The sequence below is a fragment of the Cryptomeria japonica genome, chromosome 6 (genome assembly GCF_030272615.1).
Source record: "Cryptomeria japonica chromosome 6, Sugi_1.0, whole genome shotgun sequence".
NCBI lineage: Eukaryota > Viridiplantae > Streptophyta > Pinopsida > Cupressales > Cupressaceae > Cryptomeria > Cryptomeria japonica.
Window position 1 is genome coordinate 143,805,767 of NC_081410.1, and position 19,566 is coordinate 143,825,332.

Genomic DNA, 19,566 nt, shown 5'->3' on the forward strand with positions numbered 1-19,566 from the left:
ACTTTAGGAGCAGTTTGTCTGGCACGACATACAGGCATGCCATGACATAGAATGGAAAGGCGTTGGAGTCCAAGTTGTTAGGGAGCCTGAGGCTCTATTTATTTTAGTTTTTTCCCTGTAGTGGGGGTTTAGAACTTTTTCAACAAAAACAATTAAGTTTCTAAGTAGTAATTTCAGCCTTTGAAGCTATGACTGTGTTTCTGAAGAAGATCAATCAAATTGTGCCTATGGCCTTTGTGATGCTTCTCTCAGTATGCTTTGATAGTCTTATCTGTGCTTTTTATTAAAATTCGGATAACTTTGGGAATATATATATCTAAGACTTCGCCGATTAAACTATGTTTTGCACTTGTTATCTGGTGAATGCATGATAAATATTTCTTTATGTTGCAAGGAAATTTTATTGTATCTTGGTTGTGTTTCTGAATCAGAATTGTAGATGTTGTGTTTCTGAATCAAAATTGTAGATTGTTGAATGGACTCAAAAATCATATGTACTTGGGTTTTGTCTGTTCATGTATTCTTAAAAATGCTTTGGCGCATCTCCTTAGTAGTCTAGATTTATGGTTTTAAGTGTTTTCCTTCTTTTCCCTTTTCTCAAAACACATAAGGAAGAGCTGGCTTCTCAATCCCGGAGGTTATTCAGTGAACCGTGTGCAGTTAGTCCCCCATCACTAAATTTCCCATAAGGCTGTTTATTTCCAAGGTAAAATTTAGAATCAACAGTTCTTTTTCTGGCACACCTGGTGAGACATTAACTTCAAAATATTTTCTAAGCTAGTTTATGAGTCATAGGCCTGTCACCAAGAGTCAGACAACTTTAAATCCTCACCTTCTTTTTCCACCTCTGGTGACCATTCGTTTAGCCGCAACTTCATCCTCACAGATTTTTCCCATAGTCATCCATGCTACGATGGCACAGGTTCCCCCCAAGAATTTTGTGACTTGGGATAACGGTATCCCTCTCATTCCACCAACTCTACCTATGGTTTGGGGAGCCATCCTTGTAGCTGCGCTCAAAGCCATACCCGAGTTCACAGGAGAATGTTAGAAAACTCCCGGGGAACATTTGCAAGATGTAGCCATTGTCTGCACTATCCATGGGATTACTGAGAAGAATGTGGCCTTAAGACTGCTCATAGCTTCTTTCAAAGGCAGAGATTTGGATTGGTTTACGTCCTTAGGCCCCAACACCATAGGAGATTGGGACTAGTTGGGAGATCGTTTCTTTCAAAGATTCTCGGATAAGGCCGATAGGTCATCTTTAATGCACCAAATGATCACAATAAAGAGAGCTCCAGCGGAGGCAATAAATGATTTTAATCTGAGGTTTCAGCGAACCTGGCAGAGGATACCTTTGTTGGCCCGCGCTCCGGTGGACATGGCCTTTATATTTTTTTTGAAAGCTTTCAACTCTAATATATCAGTGATGATTCAGTCTTTAGGAGGCAATACTCTTCCACAAGCATTTGACATAGTAGTCCAAGCGGAGAATAACCTTATCAATGCTAGGAAGTTAGCCCCTCGTCCCACAATGCCAGTATTCTGTGAAATATCCACTCAGGTCTTAGAAGAGGCCACCCCCAATACGTCCGCCTCGGAGTCCATGTATTCCTTTCCTGCTGCCCAAACCTCCTCTCTGGCTGCTAAAGTAAGTGATATGAAAAATCTCCTAAGGTCCTTCTCAAATGAGACTGTCAACCTAAAAAGAGCCCAGATCTCGCCTGCCAAACCCCCTTTTCAGCAAAATTTCCAAGGCAACCGACCTCCATACCAACATACTAATCACCGAGCTGATAAGCCTCCTCAATCAAATGGCCAAATAGTCTCAGTTTTGAATCCATTGCAGGTCGTGTACCCAACCACTAGTAGGGAAATCACAGTGGGCCAAAATAACTTGGCAGATGACACCAACTCTTGGTGTTTTCTGTGCAACAATGCTCATACTCTGAGAAATTGCCCGAGAGAAAATTTGTAGCAGAAGGTTGTAGAACAAAGAAATTTAGGCATAACGCCGTATGAGTCCACATATATCTCTGGGTATGGATAATGTGACTTTTGTCACTCATATGCAAGGAATGTTATTGCAACAAGAAGCAGAGATTTTCCCCGATCATGCTCTTTTTTCATGGATGGAAGATGAGGATGCGGTGCTGACCAACGGTGCAATCACCTCTAAAGATGGAACCCCTCTTGTGCACTCAGATTACAACCTCCACTCTAAAAGGCATTTGACTGGGGAAAGTGCCAGTAGTTCGAGAGCAACACCCATGGACAAAACCTCTATACAACCAATCGTCAACCCTACTTATTCGAGAAAAAATTTCATCCCTTATAAGCCGAAGGAGCCGAAGATTCTAACACCTCAAGGGTTAAATGTGGTGGAACAATTGAAGAAAGCCTCATCTCATATCTCTCTATGGGATGTATTGAGCATTCCAGAGAAAAAGAACAGACTAAGAGAAGCCCTATCTCATGATGGAAAAGATACAAGTATGGTAGCTCCACAATCTCTTCGAACCGATGGAATGGATCTCCAACCCGTGGCCGACAAAGCATGCTCTCTGGCCGTATTGACAAATGAAGACTCGCCCTCTACTACCCATGAAGAAGGTAAGCCTAAGACAAATCCTTTCTACCTCACCCTTATAGTTGGGGATAAACTATTGCATAACTCTATGATAGATTCCAGAGCGAGCACCACCATCATGCCTAAGCAAATCGCCGAGGTATTAAACATTGGGTATGAGCCTTTGAATAAGGGAGTTATACAGCTTGACGCGAACAAGGTTCAGACGGTAGGTCTTATTAAGAGCCTTCCCCTAACGTTGTTCGCATGTCCAAGCATTATGGTATCTCAAGAAGTAGTGGTCATCAACATTCTGCTTGTCTTTGGGCTTTGTCTTTCTCGAGACTTCACTGCTAAAATACGAGGCTATATGTCCTTAGATTGGTCCCACCTCATCCTCCGTACCCAGCACGGTGCCAAGCTAAAGATTCTCTCAGAACCCCTTCATGCTGAACATATGGCTCATCAGGATTTGATCAATTTTGAGCCTACGCACACCTCCATATCAAATGATGAGCGAAAAGTGGTAGAGTTTTTAGAAGATAAGGAAGTAACCAGGGAAATTTAACCTAAGCAAGAAGTCTTCCTGAAAGAGTTCATTAATTCAAACCCTTTTTCTAACTACCATGCCACCAGTCTTGGTACTTATTGCATTTTTATGAAGGCCAAGTTATCCCAAAACTAGTTAAAGGTCACTCTACCCAAGAAGATCTATCCTCTGAAATTTGGACCCTACATTTTGATGGTGCAAGATGCAAAGTAGGCTCAAGCGTTGGGATTTTTTTTACTTCACCTTCGGGCGAGCAGATCCTAAAGTCTTTTCTCTTGTAGTTTGCGTGTTCCAACAATGAAGCAGAATACGAAGGGTTGATTCAGGGCCTGTTATCGATGGAAAAGATGGGTATAAAGAAATTGAAGGTTTTGGGTGACTCAGAACTTGTTGTTCATCAGATTCAGGGAATCTCCAGTGCAAAACATATCCGTATGAGGTCTTACTACCATAGAGTTTGGGATCTGATTGAAAGCTTTGATGCTTTCAACATCCAAAGAATTCCCCGCAAGAACCGCTGACCGAATGGCCACTATTGGGTCGCATTTTGACCCCGTGGTAGATTTGCTAATCAACCCCCAAGCAATTGGGGTCATCATACGACCAGCTATCCTTGATAATGATACTCACTAGCAGATTTTTGAGAGTGATGAGCATATTGCTCTGTTCATTCAAAATTCAAGAGAATTTGCAGACCAGTTACAGCCTAAGGTTAAAGAAGCTTATGGAGATCAAATCATATAGTTGAGGTTAAATAAGCCCCCCAATGGGTTAATCACCTTAGAAAACCTTTTCAACCACAACGATGCCAAAAGTGATAAGCGAAAGCTTACGACTGACAAAGGAGACTATACTGACATGTCGGTAGGTCCTGGTAAGGTACTCAAAGTCGGAAAGGAGATTTCCACCCAAGACTGAAAGAAGTTGGTTCAATACTGTGATAAATATGCGGGCGTGCTAGCATGGTCTTATGAGGATTTGAAGGGATACAATCCTGATATCATTCAACATACTATTGAACTCATAGAAGGAGCTAAACCAGTTCGACAGAAGTAGAGACATGTTAATCCAAAAATTGAGTTACTCATGCCGCAAGAGCTAAGGAAGCTGATAGAGTCAAGAACTGTCTACCCCATCAAGCATAGTACGTGGGTATCCAATATGGTCCCCATGAGGAAGAAGAATGGAGATATCCGACTATGTGTGGATTTTAGTTCCTTAAGCCAAGCATCTTTAAAAGATCACTCCCCTTTTCCATCAATGGAACAATTGTTAAGCACAGTGGCATGATCAAAAATGTTCTCGATGTTGGATGGTTTCTTAGGTTACAATCAGGTTCTAGTAAAAGGGGAAGACTAGCATAAGATGACCTTTACAACCAAATGGGGAACATTCGCCTATCAAAAGATGTCATTCAGATTGTCGAATGTCGGCACAACTTTCCAAAGGGCAATGGACCTAGCTTTCAAGAAGCTCATTAACAAAATCATCCTTATCTATCTGGATGACCTCACTATGTTTTCAAAGAGCAAAGAAGACCATTTTGATCATTTAGAACTAGTTTCCCAAAAGTGTTTACAGTTTGGAATCTCTTTGAACCCGAAGAAATGTATTTTGGGTGTCCTGCAAGGCAAATTGCTAGGGCATGTTGTATCCAAGGAAGGAGTCTCCATCGATCCTGATTGGGTCAAGGTGATAAAATAGCTTCCCCTTCCTCTAAATAAGAAGGAGTCCAATCGTTCCTAGGCAAGGTTAACTTTGTCAGCCGCTTTATTCCAGATTTCATAGGAACGATGAGGTCCATCGCCCTGATGCTTAAGAAAAACATACATTTCAAATAGACTGTTGATGGGAAAGAAGCTTTCGAGAAAATTAAAGAAGCTGTTTGCTCAGCGCCTATACTATCCAACCCCGATATGGCTAAAGACTTCATTATGTATGTTTTCTCTAGCCCATACAACATTGTTGTGGTCCTAAACCAGAAAGAGGTAGAGATAGGGGGAGAGCACCTTATAGCTTTCCACTCCAAGACTCTAAAGGAATATGAGGCTAAGTACAACTTCGTCAAAAAACAAGCTCTGGCTGTAGTCAAGGGCCTCAAGAAATTTAGGCATTTCATCGCCTGCAACAAGACCACAGTGTATGTCGCTCACCCTTCAGTCAGAGAGTATATCATGGAGGGTGACATCACTGAGAAGAGAGCGAATCGGATCACCAAAATCTTGGAGTATGACGTTGACGTTAGGCCTACCAAGATAGTCTATGGCAAAGGTTTGTGTGAGTACTTAGCCCAGGATCCTGAGATAGCCACAAACAAATCTGTCATGGTCGTTTTAGAGCCAAGGGAGGCATGCTAGTTAGAGGAGTGAAGACATTTCATGAAGACAAGAATTTTTCCTGAGGGTCTCCCCCCTAAAAAAAGAAGGTTCTATAGGTTACAGAATAGCAGTTTCCGATTGATAATTGATGTCCTTTTTAAAAGGAATTTTGATGGAGTCCTGCTCCGTTGTGTAAATCGAAGCCAAGCTGACAAAATTTTACATGAATTCCATCACGGTTCACCAGGAGGTCACTTTTCGGCGTTGACTACCATTATCAAAATCACACGTGTTGGATATTTCTGGCCATCTATGTTTAAAGAGGCTCATGCCATGGTGAGAACATGCAAGGAATGCTAGTATTATAATGGCAGATGTAGGAAAGCAGCAATGCCACTTCAACCCATAGTGGTGGAGGAACCTTTTGCACAATGGGGACTTGACTTCGTAGGGATGATCAATCCCCCAAGCTCGGCTAGACACAAGTGGATATTGACTGCTACTGATTATTTTACCCGATGGTCCAAGGTCATCTCTTTAAAAATTAATCCGAGTCTGAAATCCTAGCTTTCCTGGGAGATCTAGTATGCTGTTATGGTTCTCCAAAGACCATAATTTCAGATAACGCGCGTGTGTTCGTGGGCTCACACCTCACCTAGTTTTCCCTCAGCAAAGGTATTTATCTAAAGAACTCCTCAAACTATTATCTGCAAGGAAACGGGCTCGCGGAGTCTAACAACAAGAATCTTATCAGACTCATCAAGCAGATAGGCTCAGAACACAAAAGAGATTGACATCACCATTTGAGGAACATGCTATGGGCAGACCGGATAACACCAAAGTAGGTTTTAAAAACCTCCCCGTATAAGCTAGTTTACGGGAAGGATGCATTGTTCCTCATATCCCTGGAGATCCCAGCCTTACAACTGCTTAAGTCTTTTGAGATAGCAGAGAACGACCCCATGGATGTGACGTTGCTTGAAATTATGGAACTGGAGGAAGCAAGGGAAGCTGCGTTCACCTCTCGCTAGACACATCACCAAACCATAAAAAGGTAGTTTGACAACAAAAAAAGTTCTACCCCACAATTTTGACAGGGTGACCTGGTTCTAAAGTTCAATGAAAGGGCTACCAAACCCGATCAGCATGCTAAATTTGATGGGCTATGGGAGGGCCCTTTCCATATAGCAAGTTGCAAAGGTCATAATGCTTTCAACCTCGAAGATATGAAAGGAGATATTCTAGCGATCCCGGTTAACGGGTTCCACTTAAAACCTTTTTATTAGCTTAGTGCCTCTAATGTACATAATGTAATTAGTGCTCTCTTGTGTGCTTTTATTTTTTTTGCTTTCTCTTCGATTAAGTTGCCAGCTCAAATATGCCATTATTAAGTCAGGAAGAGATGCCATTATTAAAAAGAAAGAGATGCTCAAATATGCCATTATTAAGGAAAAGAAAAGATTATTATATTTTAAATTTGTCTACAGAGATTTACAAAGTATAGAGAAAGGCCTCCGGCCACATTTGTCAAAAACAAAACAGAGAGAAGTTGAGGCTATCTCTAAGCAAAAAGAAGAGCAAGAAGAAAGGAGGCTATGTTGTGGCAAAATCATCGTCATCTTCTTTCTCCCCCATGAGGAAGTCAGAGTCTTCAGTATTTCCCTCATTATCATCCCCTCCCGACCACTCTTGGTCTGAAGCAATGTTAGATTCTTCAACTGTAATCACAAGGACCAAGTCAGGAAGAACGTCTAGCATTAGAACCCATGGGAATATACAATCCTTGAAGTTAGTATACCATTCAATCCCAGCCGAAACATTTTTGATCAAGTAGATGCGAAGAAGGAACTCAACAGTGAGCTCCATTCGAAAGCGATGAGAAGATAGCAACATGGTCTGCAGTCTGCCGACAAGCGGATGCCAAGGCACCTCTTCCCTAGATGTGAGGAACCTCTATAGGTCTGACACCAAAGGTAAACCTCAAAAAGGAAAGTAGTAGGATACAACCTCCTCCACACCTCCGAAATAATCTCCCAAGAAGAGAGCCCTTGTAAGCTCTGAGGCTTCGTATCCACCAACCCCAGCATCGAGCAGAGAAGCCACGAAACGCGAGCAAATGTTCGAGTTTACTTGATAACGGTCCACATTATCTATGAAATCCTCACCAAGTACCCATTTGACGGTGGTGATGATTAGAGGATTCTTCTTCTTCGTCATCCTCCTCAACCTCGATCAGAGATATGGCCAATAAAAGCAACCTGCGACTTACTGCTGACAAGTCGAACAAGAGTATCCATCTTTGAGAATCCCCATCGTTGAAGCTGGTGATATAAACAGGAATGTCCGGAAAGACATATTTATAAAAATTCTCAGCTCCAGGTGATGACTGATGACGATGACCAGTACTCCCGATCTCTAATGCACCCGCCTTTTTGCATAAATTGGCATAAGTAAAAGGGTACCTACTGACAGGTCTTCATAAATGGAAAGCTACCAGAGTGGTACCTCGATTGAAATGAACATATACTGGAGTGACACACGTTTTGTTAAAGGTACATCACTTTAAAGCAAAATCCTTGCAAGACTGCCTCACCTTGTGCCAACCTAGTTGTTGCGAGATTTCTTTAATTAAGGGAGAAGTCCTTCGTACAAGAAAATCATCTCAAGTGGCTTCAACTAACAGTGAGCAGCGCAAGCATTCTCATGGTAATCGCAAATGACGACGCTAGTCCTCCTCATAGGTATTCTCAACCCTAAAATGAGCTGGCATACGTGCGAAGCGGGCACCCATTCCTAAGTACTTTTCTTTCACGATGATCTAGGCATGCCATGCATTAAAGAGAAAAGTTTGCCAGATTTACTTTCATTCTATCAACTCATCCTTCAGTCATAGCTGGGCAGAGAATTCAGAAAATAGATTTTCACAAGTAAAAGATTGAAGTTGAAGCTACCTCTTCGACCCTTGCTCAGGGAGTGGTATGGGTCGATGTCTTTAGCGAACTCTCATAGGCCTCTCATACTCTTCTGCCCAAGTCAGAATATCCAAGGACCAAAGCCAAATCAAAGACAGTTACCTGCAATACCACAACAGTAATAGATCCATTCAAAGATGTCATGGAACCAAAGCTCCGCAAGCAGCCTAAGAACCTAAGGAGGCCGCATACAGTAGGAGGATTCACCATAGAGCGGATCCATTTTCCATAGCAACCCATTTCTAGCAAAGTGGAGCTCCTCAATTCATAGTTCCGATGGTCCCACACTGCCCAGAGCTTGTGGCAACGATTGCCAATGGTTTCGACCCCATTTCCTATTCTACCAGTGGCTTTTCTTTACGAGTGGTCGTATCACCAGACGCCATAAGGAACATGATGTGCTATCCTCTTTTCGAAGCGATGGAAGTCTTCTCAGATGCTATCATGGAGGAATACTGGAACTCAAGAAGAGATGTAATCTCTTTCTGTAACAATGCCCTGAACCAGAGCCAGTCAGTAGGCCCCCCAAAGCTACCATTGTCTTATAGCAATGTAAGGCATGAAGACCTTAAAGACATTTCGTCCATTCTTGCCTAGTTGTGTGGTCATGAAAATGACCGAGAGATTACAGCTGGAATGATCAGTTTTCTGTTTAAATGCAGAAAATAGAAAGAAACTTTCCATTTCGACTTCTCTGTCCTAATAGCCATTGAAATGGTGAAGCAATTATTTGAGTTCCACCAACTTTGGTGTTTTGAGTTCTCCTCAGTCTTGGTTCACTTGCTCCTACATCAGAATGAAGCCTCCTCGGCCAGTTTATGAAACTGGCCAGCAGTGATGAAGTAGGAAATAGAACGCCAGTTTCAGTCTGGACGCCCGTTATTTTGTCCTCCTATGATGCTTATCAATTTTCTGATTGTTTCCTAACTCCCACCTTGAAGGATTTTGGCACCATTCCCAATGAGCCACTCTCCCATTTTTCATAGGTCCAAATGAATTGGATGAGCAAAGAACGACCCCCTTATGACAGGTTCAGAGGCTGTGATTTCTCTTTTGTACGAGTCCACGGTTTCTCTGAGGAACCTTTCCGTCTACCTACATATGTCATAGAGAAGACTCTTGCTCTTGAGATTGCTCGCCAGCTATTAAGGGTGGAGGAAGCTATAGGGTCTGAAAAACATGACACCTCAATCACCGAATATAACAAGGCTATCGGTCCCATCACCCTGGTTTGGCGGGGTATCGCGAAGAATGTCCTAACATCAAAGCTGGTGCAACTTGGGTTGTTGGTGATTGACGACTTTTGGAGTTATGACCCAAATGGGTGCCTGTCTCGCAGGAAGAATGCAGTTAAACATGAGCTGCAAAGTGTAATGGAAGGACGTGCTAATCCATAGGCAAAAGACCCAATCTTGTATGTGGGTCTCAATGATTTTCCCATGCTCGAGTGCCCTCCCTGGTTGAGTTTTTACTCTGTTTTACAAAGATACAACCCCGCAAAGCCCATTCCTGCTTTGCACGAGACCATGGTGCCAAATGCTTGGCCGCGGAGAAAACGGGAGGATTTCTGAATCTACTGACAAGAAGTAGGTCAGCCTAGAGAAAACATTGGAAATGCTCCTTTGGATGAGCGTTTTGATTTTGAATGGCGCCAATGCAATGGATATGACAAGGGGACAAATGATAGCTCGCCACATGGGTATTCATCTCTTGAGGTCACCCAATAGCGAGATGTTGAGATTATAATTATTGAAGAGAAGGGCAGTGAGCCTGATACTCTCCTCCCTCTCGGCGTTTCTGCTCGTAGGCCCCGCTCCCAAACGATTAAAAGACAAGATGAGAAGAATATTCGGGACCCTCTGAGTAAAAAGCAATATTTGGGTTCTGGAATGAAGGGTTCATCCTCTCAAGTCCCAGACAAGCCCTCAGACCCTTCAAGGTTGACGACCCATGATGTACAGGTACACTCTTCTTCAGCGTTTTCCTCTTCTCAAGCTGATAGTTCTCCTGCTGCTTACATCACAAAAATGCATGCTCAGATTTCCACTACCCTTACCCTGGCACCAGTTGGTCCCTATGATACACTCCGATAGGTTTCAGCCCCATTTCAAGCCCCAATCTTTATGCCCGCAGATTTTTCTTCCCAGATGCCTGAAGTAGCCACCGTCTCACGTAGGCTTGGTTTTGGAGAGTTCACTCCTCCCTCAAATATTGGAGCAGCGTCTGTTGATCCTTTTTTCCCAGGAGCCTCTCCCTTCGTCCCATTATTTTCTCCTACGATGCTTTCGCGCCCTATCTAGACCGCTTTTGATGGACCCATTTCTCAGTTTCCCTTTGCAATCTCCCCTGGTGCTGCATTTGCAGGTCAAGCTATTACCAACCTGGATGCCTACCAACAACAAATTACTTATTCCAAGACCACTTGTGTTGGCAAAATGGTTAAAATAAAAGAAAAAGAAGGCGCTCGGCTAGCCCGCCCGCACCTAAAAACTCATTTCAATGAGGAAAAGGATAGTCTGCTCTTTGAAACTAGGTTACCTAAGGTCAACAAACCAAAGTCAGAAATGAGGCCCAATGATTATGATTTGCATGCTATAGGTGTTAGCCTTTTGAATGCTACGGGGTCTGATAAGGTTGAAATGATGGAGGAGACATCAAAAGCCATCTCTTCAGATTTCATCAAAAAGAGTCATCGCTTGGAGAAAGCCCAAGCAAAAAATGCTAAAATCCGAGAATCTATAACCCAACAAAGAAAAGAAGACAAAGCTCGAAGTGTCAAGATCAATCATTTGTAAGGATTGCTGACACAGGCCAACACCGAAAAAGGAAAGTTGCAGTCCGCCCTCAATAATGTGAGCTCGTAGCTAAAGGGTCACAAAGCAACCAGAAATGTGGCCTTGAAAGAATTATTGGAAAGAGATCATGAGATTTACCAGCTGAAAGCAATTTCTAGAGATGCCACGCAAATACAAGCACAACTGCGTGAGGAGATCTGCCTAAAAGAGGAATATGCTCGACAATTGAGCGATGCCCAAGTTATGCTCTCGGAAGGCAAATTAAGATTTGAAGAAGAGTTGCATGAAAAGGGAGCTAGCCTAGAGCTAGCCGAGAAGAAATTGCAAGATATGGAGTTTCTATTGCGTCAAGAACAGGATGGTGTTGCATGAATTTGGCAAGCAATGCAGAATAGTGATGCAAAGATTCTTGCGCTAGAGAGCCAGGTGGTCGCCGAACAAAATAAGCGGAGAGAGATGCAAAGTGAAGTAACGGCTAAGAATGAGGAGGTCTCGCGATTGCTAAACATTCCTCCCTCCGTGGAGATTTCTCAAGACTTTTCTCCTATTTTAACGGATTTATATGTTTCTCATTGGGAAAAGGTAAAGCAGTACTGCCCTTCGCTACAACCTGTGCTAAGATTCCTCAATGACGCACAATCCCTCTATGCCGAGGCCAATGGCCTCATTAGCAGTTCTATGCTTGTCATTGGCCCTAAACTTCCAGTGGCCCGAGATCTTATCCATTTGCTGTACTCTTCTCAGGAGGAGGAATTAAGGGGAAAAGGGATTGCGGATCGTCGGCAATTCATTAGAAGAACGAATGTTTTCATCAACTAGAACAGAGAAATCATGCAGGCTTTGACAACTCTTGCGCCTCTACAGTTTTCAGTTCCAGACATCAAGCAACGTATAGAGAGGTTTGTTTCATTGGGGCTGCCTTCTCCTTTTCTCGCAGATGGTACTGTGCTAGGGATTGAGCAGATATTGAGCCAGGTTGACATTTACAACAAGATAGAGCTTTCTTGCAATGCCTAGGTAATCCTATTTCAGTGGATGAGCTCAAACACCTTTTACACCCTTTGGCCCAACTCTCTGCTCTCCTAAAGCTAGTCCAGGATGAGCTGACACCCTTGCCTTTTGACAAAGTGATTTGTCTGGATCAACATTTTCAGAATTTAGAGGCGCAGGTGTTGCCCCCTGAAGATGAATGGTTGTCGTTGCAGCAGGCTTTCGACCTGCTTCGCCCTATTTCAACATAAGGCCTGGTCTGCGAACCAGAGTTTTTGGGTTCTAGCTTTCTGTAGGCAGAATTCCCCTTTTACTTGCCAAGAAATGTTAACATTATTTCAAGGTTGTCCGCGAGCGGCAGTTTTTTAGCTTTTGGTGGCCCCACCTCTTTTTGTTCCTCCATCTCGCATGGATCAGGCAAGACAGCTGTCAACTCGGCGAGGATTTTGATTGCTCACTTTTCCTTTTTTGTTTTTGATGTAGCGCCGAGCTACCACATGGCGCGGGTTCTCATGTAGCAGTATCTCTTCAGTCTCTCCGCCCGCCATTTTTTATCACGACTCTCTTGTCACAGGTTTGCAGAGTAGAGCATCATGGGGCTAACAACTTCAGGAATGGTTTGTCTGGCATGACATGCAGGTTTAGACGTCTAAAAATGGTCAATGCTTGTGGAGTCATACTTTAACATTTGTGCATTGCTTTATTTTAGGGTTCTTGCGTCGCATTAACATTTCTTCTATGTTGCACACTTGGTCTTTATCATTTGCGAGCTTCGATTCCTTCTTCTACATTCCTCATTTTTCTCGCTTGCGAATTAGGTCTTGTTGATAGCAATCTTCAGTCATGATTTTGGTCGATCTTATCCTGTCACATCATGGTGCGTGCTCATTTATCATCATTTTGGACATCGTCAATCCTAATCGATGATAGAATTAGGGTTTTGTCCTCTTGTCAATCTTTCAATCATCTTTAGCTTGTTAGTAATCATTTGCGATTATCAACTTGTCAATCTTGTCATTTTGCAATCGATTCGTCATCGATCCTTGTCCTTGTCAATCTTGTCATTTTGCAATCGATTCATCATCGATCCTTGTCCTTTTCAATCATGTCAATTTGGATCGATTAGTCATTGTTCCTCGTCAATTGGTGCCTATAAATTTGACCTCCTTGTCAATCTTGGTCAATTTGTCATTGATTTTTGTCAACCAATCTCAATCATTTATCAACATTGGTCCTTTATCAATTAGAATCATGATCGAACCTACATTAATTTCTTGTTGTCTTGACCTAATTCCTTATCCTCTTATTTTTAGGGTTTTATGATTTGTTCATTTAATCCTTTTCTTCTTCTTTTTGGGTTAAATAAATCTATTTATTTAGTCCTAGGTCTCTTTCATGAATTAATTAATGGATGAAAACCTATTAATTAATTCACCTAATTTCTATTTCATCTTTTTCCTCAATTTTCTAATTTGCTAATTTCTCCTAATTCTTTTTGTCATGAGAATAGCAACTTGTCATAATTTGTCATAATTTTTCATACACCTTGCATAGAAATTGTCATACATTTCTCATAATTTTGCCATTCTTGATTTGAATTTCTTTTCAAATCTCTTCATGCTAATCTTGTCCTCTCTCCAATTTGTCTATAAATTGGATGATTTTCTTCAATGAAAAGGGAGAATCAATCACATTTTCGAGTAACCTTATACTACGAATTTCATCAACAACTTGCTTTCCACTTGCATTTTGCACTTGTAGGTGAGAACCACATCAAATTTGAAGGTGAAAGAAGAACAATGGAGCCACATGAAGGAGATATCTACGTCGGTTTGCTCTGATTTCATTTGATTTGAATATCTTGTCTTTATGTCTTCATTGATTGGATTGGGATTGCTTTCATAGCAGCTTTAGGTTTTGTGGTTGTCCTAATTGCTATTGTTTTGATGATTTTCAATTTCTTGATCTACATTTTTGGTGAACCCGACGTGAAGCTAACCCCTTAACCATGTTTTGATTGCTTTTGAGCTATTTGCAAGTAAAAAACTCAAGAAACAGGGTGACTCGAAGCTCTCTGGGCACTTCTGCGCCTGTGTTGATGGGTTCTGCGCCTGTGTTGAGGCATTCTGCGCCTGTGCAAGGCCAGAAATAGAGGTGAAATCAGTTGTTTTTACTTGCAAATTTGTTTGTTTTCATTCTGTTTCTTGCATTCTGGTTTTTCTTTGGTACTAATTCTCTGTGCAACATCTTGGTGTTATGTGTGACGAAGACTAAAAATGCAACTACTAACGAATCTTATGCAGGGCGCGGTCAAAGACTCTCATTAAAACATCTTGCTTGCGATTTTTAAAGTAGTTGCACATTTCATTTCTTAAAGGTTAATGAACACCATGCATGCTTTGTCTATTTTTAATTTGATTGCATGTTTTAACCCTTAGAATTGGGCCTGCCTCCCGATTTGCTTAGCACTTCGCACAGGCATTGGTGAGAGGGAACGACCCAAAGTGGTGACGGGCTAAAGCCAAGCTCTTCCAAACCACTCTAAATAACCGTGGATGCAACAAAAGTTGTAGACAACGAGTGCTGGAATGGTATTGCGATGATTTATTCGTCGGATCAATACCCACCCGAACGGATGCCCTTAATAGAATCTCTTATTTTTAGATGCCAAAATCCTTCTATCTATTGGCTCAAGCGTTGTGATACACGCATGCCAAAGAGACCTCTCATGTACTCCTTAGTTAGACATAGCAAGTTCTTGGGAAGTGATGCCCCTTGAAGTCGAAGCTTGGTATGCCCAAGAAGTGAGTGCATTGTAAGGGGGAGCCAGTGCTACCAAGCGTCTAGCTATCCGACTGAGTGTTGTATTTTATGGTTAGAGGATTCAACAAATAATGCCCTTGCCAGCCATAGGATTTGTTGTGAATGTGCTTGATTGTCTTGAGTCAAAGTCAAACAAACATTTTTTCTTCCGTGATTGTCAAAAGTTAAATAAAAAACAAACTTTCAAAAGTGCTCATAATCAACTTGGGTTTTCAAAATCAACAACCTTCAATTCAAAACAAAATCCAAACAAAAGTCCAAATTTGTCCAAGTATTCATCCAAGATTTGAACATGGCTTGTCAAAACATTGAATATCTTTGTTTCAAAATTCATGTCACTTTAGGCTAGGTTTTGCATAGTCCAACTTAGGTCCTAGGACATATTGTCATCTCCCTTCATTTTAGTCCTTTTCATTGCAAGCGTCCTCATTTTGCACTTAGGTTCAAAATCATTTCCCTAAGTTTGCATTTCATTGTCATATCCAAGCTAGATTTCCATTTAGGTGACATTCGTGCATTATCCTTGTCATGCTAAAATTAGGTCTTGCCTAGGTTGCATTTTGCATATTCCAAGTCATTGGTCTTCGCATATCCTTATCATTGTATTGTCATCTTGTCTTGGCTTCATCTTGTCATATCATATCCTTAGATCATTTTCGTGTCATATCCTAAGTCATTGTCATAATCATCACCTTCTTGCACTTAGTCTCAAAAATTTGGTTTGTCAAACTTGAAAAATCAAAACTTTGGATGATACCCTAAGTTGTTGTTAGGGAGTCTTGACCTTGTCTAAAATTTGTCCTTTCATTAATATCATTTTTGTCAAACCTAGCTTAGTATCCAAGCATATAGGTGAGACATTTTCAATTTGTCCTATTGTCATTTGGTCCTTTGTCCTTTAAGGTCTTGGCTTCATTTCAACTTCCCAAGGTTGAGTCTTTACGTTTGCATTCCAAAAAGTTTGTCCAAATCTTGAAAAACAACAAAAAAATAGGTTGCATTACCATTGCTTAAGATTGCATATCATTTCCAAAAAATTCTTGAAATAATAACAAAAAAATAGGTTGCACTTAGTTGCATAACATTATCAAACCATAGAAACTCAAAGGTCCAAAGCAAGGTCACATTTTCATTGCATTTAGTTGCATCTAGTTGTCATTCCAAAAATTCAAAAAGTCCAAAAACATTAAGTTGCATTGTCATCCTTTTAGGTTGCATTACTATGGAAAAACACTTTATCTTTTGGGGAGAGATTACTCCTAGGGGGAGAGATATTATGTATTTTGATTTCTGGTTAATGATCTCTTTGGGAGATTGTTGGTTTTTGGTTTTTGGCATTTCTACTTTGGCACTTAGATGGTTTTTCCATCTTGTGTTGCCATAAATGCCAAAGGGGGAGATTGTTGGTATTTTGGATATGTTGATATGGTTTTGTCATTGATGTCAACACTTGTCAGCACTTGGAGATCTTTGGTTATGTTCACTGACATGATCAATGACTTATGCACAGTCACCGGTATCTGGTTCACCGGTAGGTTATATTTTTCACCGGCACTTGGAATGACTTGGAGATTATTTGATTATGTCGAAGAAATCATTTGGACACTTGGTCTTGGTAATTTGTTCATTGGTCGAATCCGGTTTGCATATTTGTTGTTACCGACAAATAGGTCCAAGATATGCACTGACAAGCTTATCTATTCCAAATCAGCATGTCACTTCATAAAGATGATTTATTATTATTGTAAATGCATTGAGCTGACATCATGCATCGCATATTGATTCATTTGTAATTGATTTTATTGTAATATCTTTTAATGAGCCGACCTACACATTTGGTCTTAGGTTATGGTATATATTTAAGATCTCATTTATGAGATTGTGGGAATAAGGTAGAGAACTGTGAAAAGGATTGTAATAAGGTATATGTGAATATAAGAAGAGCTATACACACGGACATCATTCAAGATTGAAGGAAGGTTTGAAGAAGGCAAATCAGAGCTTAACCGGTATTGAACCCAGCATATGAAGATGCTATTTTGAGTAGTACATTATCATTGGATTTAACCATCCAATTGTAGTCAATGTGACTCCCATTTTGTGATTGAGCAGTGAGCTCTAGGCAGTTGGCCTTTTTGCATGTGCAGACTCCATATTGTACACACATACTATATGCAGTAGTATCATCTAATTGTGGGTAAGGTTTCCCACCGTGGTTTTTCCCCTTATAGGGTTTTCACATACAAATAACTATGTTATTTGTTGTGTATGGTATTTGTGTTTCTGTTTCATGCATTAAACTTTACCGGTACTGCAATTAACTGTTAAACTGTCTATCCGCATTAAAGTTTGGTTAAGTTAGTTTAGATTTGCATTTATTGGACAACTGATTCACCCCCCCTCTCAGTTGCCTCTGGGACCTAACACCCTCCACCTCACCCACATGAAAGAACATATACACCATTAGGACAAACCCTGGAATCTGTATTCTGAGAACTATAGGCAAACACAATCATCACATTGCTAGTCATAAGAAACTTTGAACCCCAAGTCAAACCACCATGGTGGAATGACTTGCATTATTGTGATTATCATCGAAACAAGGGGCATAGAACAAATGATTGCATGAGGTTGAATAACCTAGTTCACTATATGATAGACAAGGGAGACCTAACAGTCGATGGAAATAAAACCACTGATGATCATGAGGCTTTCAAAAATCCTCTTCCTAATTATGACAAGGGAGGAGCATCAACGTCAAACAACAACAAACGAGCCTGCATCAACCACATATACAACAACATCATAAATCACATATTGACATGTGACAATCAAGTAAATGTCATAAAAATCAAAGACAAACAATAACATGTGCCAGTAAATGTGGCAACGAGGGCTCAAAAATATGTCTTGAAGGGGAGTACATTTAAAGCAAAAACCCTCCCTAAGACTCAATAATTTGGTCAACCAATTACAAAGGACACCCGCTCAAATATCAATACTAGAATTGCTCAAACTTTCACCAAAACACAAGGATATCTTGGAGCAAGCTCTTGTATAAACAACGAATCCAAACAATCTGGATATCAAATCAGTTCCAAGCCATGGTGGTACATATGGCGGTGCGACATAACATATCTTTGTCAGAACACGATGACGTCTCCTTGAGTCATCCACACAACACTTACCTCCATATCAAAGTCCTAGTTTACAAACATCGGGCAAAAAGAGCGCTAATAGATGGATGAGCTGGTCTCAATATATGTACTTTAAATATTATATGTGCATTGGGCTTCTCTGAGCAAGCTATAGACCCTAAAAATAAGATTACTATCAAAGCCTATGATGATGAAGAAAGGTCATCCGAAGGAACAGTGGTACTACCCATTCAGGTAGGACCTGGGCAAAAAGACACAACGTGACAAGTCTTAGACAATCCATATCAGACAACCGACATACCCATATCGACATCTACACAAGCTATCTAATCCGTTGGACTCGCGACATATTTTCAAACACCATTTTTTCCAACATTTTAGACCTACACACTAAAATAGAGCTTCAAAGCATTAAACTACCCCTAACGCGCTAAATCTTTCACAAGAATGCACTAACAAACACTCCCTATGCACTATTTTATCCTCACGTGCTAAAACACAGCTTCAATGTGCTAAATTGTTTACCTTATACATTGATTTACCCAACGTGCTAACTGTCATACCCTTTACACTAAACAATGCACCCTATGTGCTAAAACGACCTGACGTGCTAACCCACTCCCTGAACACGCTAAATTTTGGCACCTAAGCGCTAAACCTATCCTAGGGTTTGCTACATGTTAAACTTCATTTTGTATGCGCTAACCTATGGACCTGATGCACTAAAATGACAAAATTTGACCAAAAAATCAAACGTGACAAAAGTCAATGAAATTAATCAAAAAAGACAGGGATTTTGGTCACTTATTGGTGGGCCATATCCGGCAGGTCTCCGGTATCGCTTGACACGCTCAAATCGGTGAGATGCATACATAATTGGCATCATGGTCAAAGCTCAAAATGTCACAATCACAAGAAGACAAGTGTGCAAATGATTTTTCAAAATCACTTTTTACCTTTTAATAGGGTAAATCAAAGGGTTAATAAGTGGGGCATGTCTTTTATTCCCACTTTTTCAATATTAACATTATCAACATCTTTTTTTCAAGAGATGAATCAAACGTAGTCAATATTCTCATATTGCAATCAATTCAAAACGATCACAAAATTGACTAATTTTACAAATTTTTCATCCAGCCCCTTGATTCATCTCCCAAGGGGGCATCATCAATATCATTCATCAAATCTACATCTGGGGCATGATATCGACCATTTTGACTCACGACATCATATCGTTCAAATTTTGGCAAGCATATCCAACGATTTTCTTTAATTCAACATGTGCACACACGCCACTTCAAAGAGAGGCAAAATGTAGACGTATAAATATGACCATCTTCCTAAATAAATATTTAGTATTTATTTAAACCGTATCCCATTATTAGTTAAAT